The 14954-nt window shown below is 36.4% G+C and overlaps 1 protein-coding gene across 1 annotated transcript in view; it reads left to right on the forward strand.

Moving 5' to 3' along the window:
* The first annotated feature begins 2454 nt into the window (after positions 1-2454).
* The window catches only part of LOC108723870 (protein embryonic gonad), a 34857-nt gene continuing 22357 nt past the window's right edge, over positions 2455-14954 (forward strand). Inside the window, exon 1 of the mRNA XM_018449901.1 lies at positions 2455-3156. The gene's annotated coding sequence lies outside the window, so the exon portion shown is untranslated. The remainder of the gene's footprint in view (positions 3157-14954) is intronic.

Consider the following 14954-nt stretch of genomic DNA (forward strand, 5'->3'; position numbering starts at 1 on the left):
ATTTGCAAAAAGTACAAACAACGATTTAACAAATATGATTTGTATCGTAAATCGTGTATTATTTGTTACATTAACGAATAGTGAGAAAATGATTCGCAATAATAACTGATCGATTTATTTTCTTACCAAATCATCACATTTGTTATCATTTTTTGTTCTAATAACAAACTCATTTCTCTCAATGATTTCTTCTGTTATTTCATAAAATAAAATTAATTGAATTAAATTAAATTATTAACTATGCAAATAAAAAGATACGTTTTTCAAATATTACACATTAATTTTTTTCGTATCGCTTAACGAACAAATCAATCTAAACACAAGTTAAACATTGACAGCATACACATCTAACTTTAATAACAAATCTTCTAACTTTAATAACAAATTTACTGTTTGCTCACATGCATACAGCTTTAAGATGAAATTTTATAAAATCGTTCGTTTATTATCTTTCCAAAATCAGCTATTAATCGAGAAAAAATAATACAGAACTGTTGACAAATACGAATGTGGAAGAAGAATTAAGATCGTAAGTAAAAGATGAGAAGAATAAAAGAAAGGGTTCATAAGAAGCGGCGAAGGGTATTTGTGAATGAATAGATAAAAGGAAAAGAGAAAACAATAGTGAGACGAAGAAAGGGGAGAGATGAAACAGAGAGAAGATAAAATGGAGAAAAAGAGAGTCACGTGCAGCAAGAGGAGGAGATGCGTTTTACGTTCGAAACCAGTTTCTATGGTTTAATTTCCACGAGTGGACACATCTTCCTAATTTATAGCGTCGATGTACCCTGTCTCGCACCACTGCGGCCCGACCTCGCCCCCGTGCATCTTTCGACATTTTATTGGATCGACCAGCCGTTTTGTGACCCGCTGGATCTTTAATACGATCGCGGCGCATCGTCGAGACCCCGAAGTTTCGAAAGAAAAAAAAAACGTATCTCCCTAACAACAAAGATCTCTTCGGCTTTCGGTCGCATGCAGTTTTGATTCATTTAACTCATCGCTACGCACTAAATTTTTTTCTTAGTGTAATATATATTTAAGATTTATCATGTCTCACATTAGTAACATTAAAATTTAGTAGACAATACAATGTAAAAACAATATGAAAGGAACATCGATAAGAATTATGAAAAATCGATCGCTTTCCACACGTCAATATGGCAATGATTCTCAAAATACTGCGCTTATTTACAAATCATGCTCGGGAGACAAGGTTCCCAATAGGAGGTCGTGTATTCCACGAAAAAATCTCCACTGTCTAAACTGTCTTTACAAACTGCCGCGTAGGTATGATAGGAGAAAAATATGGCCGCTACGAATGACAAAGCCATGTCGTAAAATACGTCTGACGACTAAAGGATTCATACCGCGTACTCATGATTATTTGCGGTGTGATTAGTCGTCGAGGGAATGTGGAAACCACATGCGTGCACCATTTAGCATACGCAAATAAAACCCGTATTAGCGACGTAAAGAGTCTTTGCTCAAACCGCGAGCATCGCGAAAAGACTCGTCTCTCCGCAGCCAAATTTTGGAGCGTCGTAATTTCAAATATCAAACAGTGACGAGGAAACTTCTTGTCCTCACTTGAGAAACCGCCATAATATTCGTCACATTGGAGAAAACTGAAAATACCTGTGACTTCAATCAGGAAAAAACGTGTTACGTGGAAAATCTATTGGCATGATCATTTGAACACGTCTGTATGACATGATAATAACAGAAAATTATACTTATTCAGTTATAAGAAAAAATGAGGAATACACAAAAATACATGCATCATTATAAAAATTATAACAGTTTTTCCGTGTTGAAATATTTAGATAAATAGAATAAAACATTTATCATCGCCTTCATTATTTATTAATAAAATAATATATAATAAATCTCATAACTCATTGTACTCACAAATAAATTTACAAAAAGTTTAAATATTAATGGTTAACATTATTATAATTAGCATGTAATTGAAATAATTTTTAATCTACTTAGCAACAATGAAGGAAAAGAGGAAAGAAGAAAAATAATACAGGAATTATGCAAAAGTAACAACCTACTGTGCTCCTCTCACTCTCTCTCTCTCTCTCTCTCTACTCTCTCTCTCTCTCTCTCTCTCTCTCTTCCTCCTCTCTACTCACATATTATATATATAAATATATATACATTTCCTTGATAAAAAAAAATTCAAGTCGTAGTCAACGAACGAGTTAGCGGAGCGGCGGTATTTGCGGTTGGTGAGGGCTGGTAGTTGAGATCTTTCAAGAGTGGTGGAGCCGGTTACAAGTGGGGACGGATGGGTGGCACTTGGACTGCCTAGGTACCGGGAACCGGCGTACACTGATTGGTCGACCGATCGGGCCCGGACTGGAGCCGTTGGTGGGCCCAGGCACAGGCGTGAACCGATGGGTAAGAACAGCTCCCCAGATGGCTCTTACTATACGAAGGAAAATCGTTCCTTCGGTACGGCACGGTTCTCCTCAGGCGCTTCAAACAGGTCTGAGCGATCGTACAGCACCAGTCCTTTCTCGTCCATCGTCGTAGTCGCACCGTCACACGTGCACATATAAGAAAGACAGAAGGAGAGGGGGGAGAGAAAGAGAGAGAAAGAAAGATCGAGAGTATACAAAGACGACAACGAACAGCGACCAAGAAGGAAAAGAGGTGAAGGAAAAAATCGCGAGGAAACAGCGGGGGAAGTAGAAAAGAAGGAGAGAAAAGGGAGAGAGAAAAAGAATAAAATAAATACCGGACGAGGAAGTGTTGTGAATTACGATCAATTGAAATGGTACAGTCGACGGAATTAAAACGAGCTGCATGACATTGACAGTAGCAGTCCGTACAGAACGAGATTGATCGAGTACAGCGAAGCTTTCAAGAAGATCACCGGCCGTTACACGGAAGAAACGACTTTCTTCGAATTCAAGCGTTAATAATTAATACTAAATAATTGGAGGAATATGTGATCGAAGATAAGGTATCAATCGGTAACAATAAAAGCAAACGAAACGTTTCCTGGGAACGAGAGATATGATGTGTAACATATGATAGCGGACTGAAACAGTTGCTCCGGCAAGAACATTATTCTTATTTGTTGACTTAGTGATCCGAGAACGGGACTGATATTTGCGTGGATTTCCAGTTTATTTGAGTGAGGTGAGTCATCTTACTTTACACATTTAGATAGTCTACAGAGTTACTATTAATGATGTTTTAATGTATTGCATTTATAATTAATAATGTATTAATAATATTCTGTCATTACTAATCAATATTATTGCTATGAACCTTTCATTATGGCTATTTTACATGTTGTCTTCTGATAATGAAAATTGATAATAAAAATATCAATAAACATCATTAATACGGATAAATGTCGATGAACTTATATTTGAATCTTCCAATGTACATCGCGCCAGGCATTAAAGTCTCCGGTTCTTGATTTCATACTTATTACGAAATCGCGTGGAAGCAGCGTTATAATAAAATTCTTGATATAAATTTCTTTTCTTTCGCAATATAAACATCATTTATTATACACTAGGAAAAAAATTTAGTGCTTTCAGCAAAGCTGTTTAAAGCAGGCATTTTTAACAGGCACTTTTATGTAACAAAAATTTAGTTGCTTTTATGAAATACATTTCCTGCTAAATAACAAAAATATTTGTTTATACCTACTAAACAATTTAATTCGCATAAAATCACAGTTTTGTCCGATACATTTTAACCCCCTTCAGACTCAGTTTTATTGGAATCATGTAAAAAAAATTTTTTCTAATTCAATTCAAGGGCATTTTAATAAGTAATTCATACCAAACAAATAATTTTTTTCAAAATTTTAACTATTTTATCAATACATCTATACATTATTACGTACATCTAACTACAGATGATATTGATAGAATTAAATAATTTCAACAGATAATGTCTTTAAACTTGATATGTAATGTATACAGGGTCTGAAGTAAACCAAAAATTTTTGTTCAATACATTTTAATCAAATTTTTGTTGATATAGCAAAATTTTACTTCATAGAACAAAACATTTTTGCCCGTATATTACTTTCATAATGGAATTAAGTTACAAATCGTTAATTCTATTACGAAATAAACAATTTTCCAAAGTATATCGCAAATATAAAAAATCCCAAGATTTATGTACGATTTTGCTCTTTTCTGATTTATAAATTTTTAAATTTACATTAATTGTCATTTATATATAATATATAATATTGACTATTCAAAATGCGCATTCGTCAATTCCGAGGAAGCTCTTTTGCCTTACGCACTTTCGTGATCATCTGAGAAGGGGGCAGATAGAGGGGTCCTCTCCCCAATGTGCGATCTCACGTGCGGTTAGTCGAGGTTAGTCGTCATCAAATGAAAACATTATCCTTACCCTTCGTCTCCGCCTGTTGCTATAATATTTGCCTGCTGCTAGCCAGTACCGTAATTCGGCAACATAAAGGGTCCCAAGAGCGACGACGTCTTGCCCGCGTGCGTACGTTCTGCGTACGTGTTGTACCGTGCAAGAGCGAGAGAGACGGCCGTTACAATTATTATGCATAAGACCGTCGGCGAGGCTCTCCCATGTCAAAATATATTTATTGCTATTCCCTTGCCCGCGCCCATACCCTTGCCCCCTGCTCTTTACGTCGACCGCGGTGTGTCAGCCACCTTTGTTACCCTTTCATACGGTTATTACCCACTTGTATATCCGGCGAGCTCTATGCTCAAGAGAGGTCCGAGAAGAGAATCGCGCATCTTCCCTCCCTCTTTCTTCAATCTCTCTCTCTCTCTCTCTCTCTCTCTCTCTCTCTCTCCCTCCCCTCTCTCTCTTTTTCTTTATGTCGTCTCCGATCTTTCTCCCGCTCCGATTCATCGCTCATACACGTGCACGCGAACACTCGCGCGACGAGTTGCGTGCGTGCTCAGGGACGCATCTTCATTTCGGTAAGTCAAATATAAGAGTTAGGAAGAACATCGATGTGTGTGTGTGTGTGTGTGTTCTCACAAAAAGAAAATAATAGCTTAAACAGATTCGCAATAGGATATTCAATACGAGTTAAGCTGTAACTTTTTCAATGCCATATTTATTACAAAACTTCTATATTAATTCCACCAATCGAATTAAAAAAATTTTAATATAATTAATATTATTTAATTCTTAACGCGAGAATTTTTGACTGCAAATATTAAAATGAGAACTGAATTTTTAGTAATTGTTTAACGCTTAAATTAAAGCAAAGTCTCTTATTTCTATATGGAACATACAGCTGAATTGAATAAAATTCTAATCAATTTCTTAAAACAGAAAAATCTGTACAAATTATTTCTTTTTACGTTTATTTATGTTTTTCATTGTTACATAAAAAAATGCGTAAATTGCTGAAATATTCTATCGCGTCATTTATGATCCAGTGATACGCAAAGATTAGATTTGCATGATTTTAGTGCAACCGGCGTCGCAAATCTTTTATGCATGCCGACCTAAGCGTCGTATGCATATTAACCCCTTCCGGCGTGACTCGTCGCCGTCACGGGGTCGTGATCTGACTTAACGCCTTTTTGCCGCCACTACACTACTACCCTTTACAAGTCATGCGGGAAGTACCAAGAGTCGTGACAAATACGCGTATTATCTTTTTTTTTGTCCGATTCCGAATGGAGCCTAAGACCCTGACCTAACCGTGGCGGCAAAGTGTAAATGAAATACTCGATTAAGGATTCTGCATTCTCAAATCCAACTCTCTCACATGGCAGTCACGTCGTATAATCTGTAAAAAAATATTTGAATTCTAATTTTTTTCATTACGACACTAAATTGTCATTTTTACAACTCAACAATTTTTAAAAATAAATCAAATGAGCTTAAGAAAAGACGAAAATAATCGAGTCTTAGAATAGAATATGCTAGAACAGTTAGGATATTTTCATAGAACAGACATAGTGAAACTATGCTCGAGCAGGAGTTAAGTGAAACATGCGAATGCGTGGAAATGTTTCTCTCTTTATCTTATCTGGATCGTTTAAGAGGCGCGTTTAACGGCGTGCACGCAAATTACCCGTTACTTTTCTAATCTAAATCGATGCTCTTTGTTCACTCGGCGATAACTCGTGAATTACACCGATCTACACTTGGTCTCGCTTCCGTTAGAATGACAACGTGCCTACGGAAGGCGATCGCCTTGAGTAGACGATCCGATCGTCTTATCGTGTACACCGTGAAACTCGTTGCGGACGAGAGCAAAAGATAATCACAGATATATATTCTCGCGAGTACTGTGCTTACGTCTTGAACTGGTGGAGCAGTTGCCTGGAGTCAGACTTACAACGAGATTATCCCTTCTCGAATAGTTAGAATTTCTACACAGAAAGATTTCTACACGGAAACACGATTTTGCTGAAATATATAAAAATTTAACTACATACAGATCTGAAAATAATTTTGTTGGACCATCAAAATAATTACGTGGGAATCTCAAACATGATGAGCAATTCTGCAAAAAGTTTGGACATTCTAGCAATCAATTTAAGCGTTTTATGTAATTATTTTGATAATCCAACAAAATTATTTTCAGATTTTCCATATCTAGCTAAATTTTTAGCTTCATTCATCAATTTTTAACTTCAGCGAGCGTTCTTTTTATGTATGGATATTAAATAAAAAATTACGATTACATAATGATGATATAATTATTTAGAGAGTAATATGATTTTTTAACAAAAAAGTAATTAATCCTTTATTACTCGCGTGGGACATCTAGAATATCAATCTTATAAATTCGCTAAATATATGAATACTATTTATATATACATTATTTGGCGCAAATCGTTTCACAATTAAAAAAATTTTTTTCATTTATCTTTATGTAAAGAATGTATAGAGTATTATCAATCTTTATTTAACTATAAATCATCAAAGAGAACATTGAAAATTGAAATACAATGTTGAAGTGTCAGAAATACTCTACGCGAGTGTGATTACATTAAAAAAATCATGTGAGTAAAGTAGGTCAATATTTACGGGATTCTAGATAAAAATCTCCATTTTATAAAATTTTAACGACTAAAATTTAACGGATCTCTGAGCGTTATCGGTTAAATTGTGCATTCCTATTAAGTTAATATCGAGAACTTTAGAGATTTCGTCAACGAGATATAAAATTTTAAATATCACTTTCGTGGAAATCGCACTTATATCGCGGCTTGCACGCGGCTACGAGAGTGTGTATACACGCATATACACGTGCAAAATCTTCCCGATGCTCTTTCGGTTTGCGATACTGCCGGCGTCATTACAGGACCGTGCCTTCGGCCTTTTATGAGATTATAAATCAATGGTAGCGCGCTTAATCGCCAAATAAAGGGAGATTAAATTGCGCCGGCGAGGCATACCGGTCTCGTGCGTCTTGGAGTAAGCAGAAGACAGATATAAAACCTGGAGCTTTTATATATTCGAAAGGACCCTCCATTATAATACGCGGTTATTTAACGAGTTCTGACTTGACGATTGTTCATTCTTATTTCAAGAGAAGTTACATATTTATTTAAATATTGCTTATGAATCTTAATAATTAAATATTTAACATTAAACGTGAATAAAGCGTTTGTTATAAGAAAGATTCTTACAAGGAAGGAAACATTGTTTCGCTGCACGTTTTCGTTCAAGTGATTTATTTAATATCATGATACGTTTTTTTCCGCCTAGACGTTCGGGAATTATAATACAACATGTTTTTGGACTTGCAGAAAAGTCCTGAATAAGTAAATTATCACATGTATCACGATCTAGATGACCATGCACGATCTCGTCAATCACGCAACATGTCTGGCAAAACGCAATGCGAATATAAATCACTGCTTATTGTTAGTCACAATTGCGTGCAATATGCTTCTTCGAATATACATAAAATACGCGCACAAATTCTTCATCGTAAGCGGCGTTACTATTCTCGTATTTCACGAAAAAATATTTATCGTTGAGCTTTTCCGCGTTAATTTATTCCTTATCGCACGTACAGTGCACAATTCAAAGTACGATGACGTGACGATTGGTTTTCCTGTCGAAGTCGGCCACGGATTTTTTTTTCCTCCAAGTTGCTCGACCGCTCGTAACGTTATGTATTCATTTGGCGCTTCGGAACGTGCCGCTCGCGAAACGCATCGCGTCTTCGTGGAAGCAGCTGCTCGCTGCTAAAGCTCTGGTACATGTGCAGTCACATGCACGAGGGCATAACGCGGGCATAACGAATCACAGTACTTCCGAAAGGAGCACCCATCACGATTCCCACAAGTGCGAGAGGGTCGCGCGCGGCGACCGTTCTCGATTGACTCTCGAGTGGCGGACGCAAAATCGCTGTTAAAAATCGGATCGGTCACGGCTCGAGGAGGCAGACAATGTCATCTTATACGACGTGGCTACCTGCGCCACGGCATTTATGCGCTTCGCGCTCCTCGATGGGACGAACTCGCTCTAACATGAGGCTAAACTGTCGCGATAAATGATACTCTGGAAGGTTATTAATTGTTTTTGGTTCCCGACCGGGCGCATTGTGGATCGCGAAAACATATTAACCGAAAAGGAACTCCGCTGCCTACCTTGCCATATGCTCGCGGGCGAGCGACTGTATATATACAGGGTGTGATGAAAAATCACGCGCTATCAATAGAAGGTTCTTTAGAAACGGAAGATTTGAAAGCGACTTATTATTAAAGATTTCATTGTGTGTTTTCAGTTTTCTCTTTTTTATCAAAATTCGATATCTTGAGTTGGAGTTAATCATAGCACGATTTAAATCTCTTACAAGTAAAGCTTGCTTAGACTCTTTATTAAATTTTTATTTATCCATAAAATTTAAAAAACTAAAAGTTTTAATATTTAATGTAATTTGTTTATCTGACGGAATTAAAATTATGCACTCACATATAGTCATTACGTTATTGTTATTATTGTATTGTTTGTATAGCTATTTCTATGAAAGAGCATCGCTTTCTATACACCCTATATACTAGCGTATCGATACATCTGTATATACTTCTGTTGAGAATGTGCAAGCCGATGCACAAAATCATTTTTCAAGGATTCGATCGACGCGTCTGTGAATGAGCGACTACCATCCATCAAAGGGATCGTTAAAAACGCATCGACACCAATACAAATTGCATTCTGCCTCATTTCTAGAACTTTTCCAGAACCAATACAATGTATGCTGCCTCGTTTTTAAGGCTTTTCCTTTCGTAGATTTTATAATATGACAAACTGCATTCTCTTCCTCTTGATCATATATGTATATATGTAGTAAACAGATGGTAAATATAGGTATTTTCAAAAATTCTAAGTAAGGTAATTTTATCCGATATGGCTCTAAGCTTTGCGATTTTTGCTGAATCCAGCATTGAAAACTGGTGGTCAAAGTAGAAAACGTCTCTGAACATTAATTGAAAATATGATATATTTTCAATAATTACATGGGTGCGGTGAAGATTTAACTATCCATGTAACTTATACCTTATACAAGTAAGTAAGCCATTTTGGGTACAATTACTCTATTTTTTCCTTGTCATGAACAACGATAATTGATCTAATTTACTTACAATTAGATAACACTAGACATAAAATTGCATTCAGTATAAAATCTACGCAGAATTTATACTTAAAAGAGACTTTATTTAAAATTGCTGAAACATTTTTCCACTCCTTTTCCTCTTTCTTCCAGAAAGAGCCATTTTACTAGAGATTTTACTGGAGTACCTAAGCATTTAACTGAATATAGATCTGAAAATAATTTTATTGAACACATGTCAAAATAAATTAATATGCAGAACGCTTAAACGTTGATGACAATGCTGCAAAAAGTTATAACATTTTGTAAGCAACCAGATTAAGCGTTTTACATAATTATTTTGATCCAAATAAAATTATTTTCAGATCTGTATTCAATACTAAATTTTTAGATACGTCAGTAATACCGTTCTTCCCGAACAAGAATATTTTTCTCAAATTAGCTTTTAAAACAAGATATTTTATTATTTAACATAAACTGACATACAATTTCTACGAAAACGAATATTTTATTGATTGCAGGTTGTTTATGAAGTTCCGTTTAGACCATCTAAAAAGTCATTAAAAACTTTCCGTCCTATATATTGTTCATGCTTGGTGAGAAAACCAGTTTTCTTGAAGTCTTTTTCCATCGCTCACTTCCATCGTTTTGCCGAAGACTTTTCATAATCATGTGTTAGCGCAAGATCCTGTTTATTTTATGTAATCCGGTAATAGTCGATTATATACGCCGTATGTATTTATTTGAGTGTAATCCTTCCGCGCATAATTAAGCGCCGATAACATCGAGACGAGGAACTTTCGTGCACAAATGCGTGCGCGCGAGCGAGTGTACTCGACGCGTATCCCGGGTGATATATCGACTCCTTCTTTCGAGTAGATTCATTGACTCATTAACGCACTGAGAAAAATCGCCGGCCGTATATCACGACCCGGACAGTAATCAAGTGCTCATTCTTAACGCGCTGTGTAATAAATATGTGAATTAATACACCTCCGATTAATTATATCGCGCAAACTGCGTTTCTAATGTGTACTCTCGTTGCCGCGAAGAATTATAACGGCGGACGCGCCTGCGAATGTCATGGAAAAATGATTATACCCAGTTTGCGCAAAGTGTCCTGTAAACGAGATTCCTCGGATGGTATATTAGAAAGTATTCCGAATTAGCATCTTCAAACGTAAGCGATCGCCGTTTCTCTATCTTTGTAGAATATGTGTAGTGTACTGAAAGTTATCCATGTTCTTTAATTCTCCGAAACTGACGGTGGGTCTATTAGACCCACTCAATTATAAATCTTTTTGTCAAAAATGTCTGACAATTCAATTTTCTTTATGTTGTATCTCCAAAAATTTAAATTATTCTCATTAAAATATACATAGTATTCATTCTTTTTTTATTTCTTGAAGTTAATTAATGTATTTTAATTAATATAAATTAAATTAAGGTAAGTCTTACATATCCAGTGTCAGTAATTGTACTACAGATTTTGTCTCAAAAAAGTTAAATTAAAATTAAAAAGCTAAACCACAAAAAGAATCAGATATAAAGAAACATTATAAACTATTGTCTTGATAATAATCATCGTTGTATTAACGATGATGCTACTAATTTTATTATTCTATATCTCTCTCCTCATCGAATAATTTTTCTTCCTCTGGCAGCAACTGTCGCAAGTGATCGAGATGCTTTCGTAATCTTTTCATTTCTTCTTATGTCGCTTGTACCTCACACTCGTGACCCATATGAATCACATGCGCTTTTTACTATTAGTCATCGTTCATATCCTGATACGAGAACTTCGCACTGACGTGAACTAGTTCGAGGTTCAAGAAAATTATTTGTTACAATATAGAAAACATATTACGTAATCTATAGCTTCATTTACATTTTATCCTCAAGAAGATAGTAACTTAACGCCAGGGAAAAGAAAAAACTCAATTATACGACGTAAATATATTTCCCACATTTTTTCGACGAGTCCGCGTGAACATTTTCATTCATTTCCATCATAAAAAGTATAAAAGAGGAAGAATTTCGTCAATTATGAAAATGATGATCAAGCGGCGCATAAAGTCGGCACGGAGAAAGGGTTGTAACGACAGCAGTAGCAAGGGTAAGAACAACAAAGGAAGCGCTCCCGACTCTCAGGTCGAAAAACGCCTCATAAAGGGATAAACGTCACACAGGATTCGTGTTTAATGGCGCGTAAACTACGATATGCCTCCGTCTGCAGGTATATGGGCGGCATAGACGCGTGTGAGCAACGCACACGGGAGACTTAAGACGTGACCCTTCCGGTTTCATCGTCATCGCTATCAAGGCCTGTAAGTTGATATGGAGCAGGTACGGCAAGTCGATCAACTTCATTAACGCACCGATGCCAAGCAAATATTGACTCTATCCACAGAAACTGGGGTACGAGGTACCGCGTGTTCACACTGTTGGCTCCCCCATGACCCCCTTTTCTTTTTGAGTTCTTACTCTTCTCTCGTTTCACTTGTTCACTGCGTGCATTGCACCACGAACTGGGATTCACCGAAGTCAACGACATCGGTGATTCAATTGAAAGAAATCACGCCAATTTTTTCTTTCTCGCGTCGATACACGTATTGATCACTGGCTGCGTTCAACAGAATATTTATTTTGCAACTTGGAAATTTTCTTAGTTAAAATAGGATTGTTCCCATATATATATATAACAGAAGCTTGCAGTAACAGTGCTGCAACGTTAATGCAATATTGCTGGAATATTGCAATGTTGTTGGAGTGATCTGTAGATGGAGAATTTTTCTAGATTTAAAAGTATAATCTAATCAGCACATAAAAAACTTCTAACAACAAAATAAACATTCTGCTGAAAGCGACTATTGATTGAAACGTTCTCTGATATCGTATGAATTTGTATGCGAGACGAATCGGCAAGGTCGAGCAGATATTTCGAAGTCAACGCAACTTCGCGTACAAAGAGATCGATCCGTCGCAATGATATAAATTAACCTTGGTCCACATTGATTCCCATGGACTATCCGCTGATAAGAATTAAAACATCTTTTGTAAAATTAATAAGATATCAGCTATGTAAATGGTATGGTTTACTGGTTACGGCACCATCCACCGCGCAAGCCTGACTTATGCGCTCTCTGTGATTTATTACAAATCACGGCGCATACACCGCTTCTCGAAAGCATACTGTTCCCCTCCTGTTATTAGGGCAGATGGAATTTTTTACGCTACGCTTGCGATTGCTCCATCTCCGACGTTCGCATCTCGGCCTTTACCTCTCGCGTCTCGACCTTTCGCGCTTATTGTTTTCTTCGTATTCCCGACGTGCATCTTGCGCCGTTCCTATATCTGTTCGTTCGAGAGCACGCGCGATCCGGTGGCTCCGTTATACGTGTACTTTGCTCTATTTGGTTTTGTATTAGGTTTCTCGTTGCTCGAACTCTTAAACCCACTTAGAATCGACTCTCGGACTCAAATGCGTTAGAAATGTTGAGAAATAGTCGGCCGAGATCTTTACGCCGAATGTTTTCAGCACGGACATTTTAAAAAGATATTACAAAAGCGCATTATTTAAATACTGTAATTTATTTGAATTACCTTACTTAAACAGTATACTTCTTCATTTTACATGACGTTATTTATATTAATTTAGTTTGTTATAAATGTTTTAAAATTTAAATCTATGTAACATAAAGGAGAATATACGAGTCAAGACGTGGTTCTTAAAAAATGACATTGTAATTAGCATCGAAATTGGCACAGACATGCGGACGTTAAAATCACCAGTTGATTAATTGGTCCTTGTAATGATTGTCATAAACCAAATTTGACCGATCAAGAGAGCAGATCGAATAGGAAAGAAAGGAAGAATTCTTTGCTTCATTAACGAACGCGCGGAGGAGGAAGGTTAGCGGGTGTTAAGCAACTGCGTCGTGAAAAAACTTAAAATCTTAACGAACCTACGGGTCGACTCTTCCTCTCCTCTTTTTTTCTAATTTGTTCCTTTTCCATTTTATCATCTATCCTCGTCGATAAATGCGACAGTCCATTTTCTTCGAAGGCGTAATTACAAACACTCGGCGCGCGAGATCATGTCGTATCGGAGATCTGATTACCGTCACTTTGAATTCTCTTCGTTAAACTGCTTTTTTTCATCTATACAACATTCTTTCAAGGAACTTTATTTTCCGGACTAAATACACCAACTTAAACGACTACCGGTTATATTTTTAAATCAACGAAATCCGCAGGTGGTTTCCGTCCCGAAACGGCTCACAAGTGTTCGCGACGAGCAAATGCAGTTAATTTTTTGCGCGCACTCTCATCATTTGACGTGAACAGCTTGTCACAATAGTGATCAAGAGATATTTACAAGAGATACAAACCAAGAGTCAGAAACGTATACTTATCACAGAGGTTATTTTGAATAAAATTTTCCATCTTTTTCTCCTTTATTTCCTTTACATGTGTCTTTTGCGAATCTGTATTTTGCACTCATTATCTAAAAGAAAGAGGACATATGGCGACTAAATTCTAATTCGATCGTTTTTAGCTCGTTTATGTCAAAAATAAAATTATATAGATATATATATTTCAAATATAACTTTATAAAATTATGATTCATATACTTTGAGAGATCTGGTTTCTCCGGTTTTTCTAGCAATTTAGAATCAGGAATTTTTATACCGCAATGATCGAAATACTCGCGCGACGAGGAATGTCGACCATAACATTCTTATCGGATCATCAATGGTCTAATTTTATTCCAGTTTATTCGAAAAATAGGTTCTTCGCTCCGACACAGTCGAGGCAGATGGCACCGTTTGCCGAGATAGCACTGATTTATGATACACCAGTGGGTTAAAACAGGTTTCGATTCGAGTGTTACGAGAAGGTGGGGAAACGTAGATTCAGGAAAGAAGAGAACCTAATGATTCTTCAGATATCCATTTCATGCCCATAGGCGAAGATCTAATCGACCCAAAAAATACCGAATCTCTACCGAAAGATATACACAAAATATTTTTGTATGAACGTGATATATCATTGTGAATTTACGTCGCGCTTTATGTAGTGTAGTTCATAGATATAATAGATATAGACTGCGCATTCCCGGATCTTAATTTTTGTGCTCCGTTAGAAAGAATTGAATATCACACTGAGAAAAATTTCTGATTGAAAATGAATGAACCAAAAGATTCTGATCAATCTGGTTATCTCAAGTAGAATTATAATAGATTCTTAATCATAAAATTCTAATTTGTCCATTTCCAGAATTCCATTTAATGCAATCAGACTTTTTTCCAGTGCAGCATCTCTTTTCAACTATAGCATCTCTCTTTAACTCAAAAGAGAGAAAGAGATATACTTCAAGTTACTTCAC

Source organism: Mycetomoellerius zeteki, unplaced genomic scaffold (genome assembly GCF_001594055.1).
Source record: "Mycetomoellerius zeteki isolate Tzet28-1 unplaced genomic scaffold, Tzet1.0 scaffold25, whole genome shotgun sequence".
NCBI classification, from domain to species: domain Eukaryota; kingdom Metazoa; phylum Arthropoda; class Insecta; order Hymenoptera; family Formicidae; genus Mycetomoellerius; species Mycetomoellerius zeteki.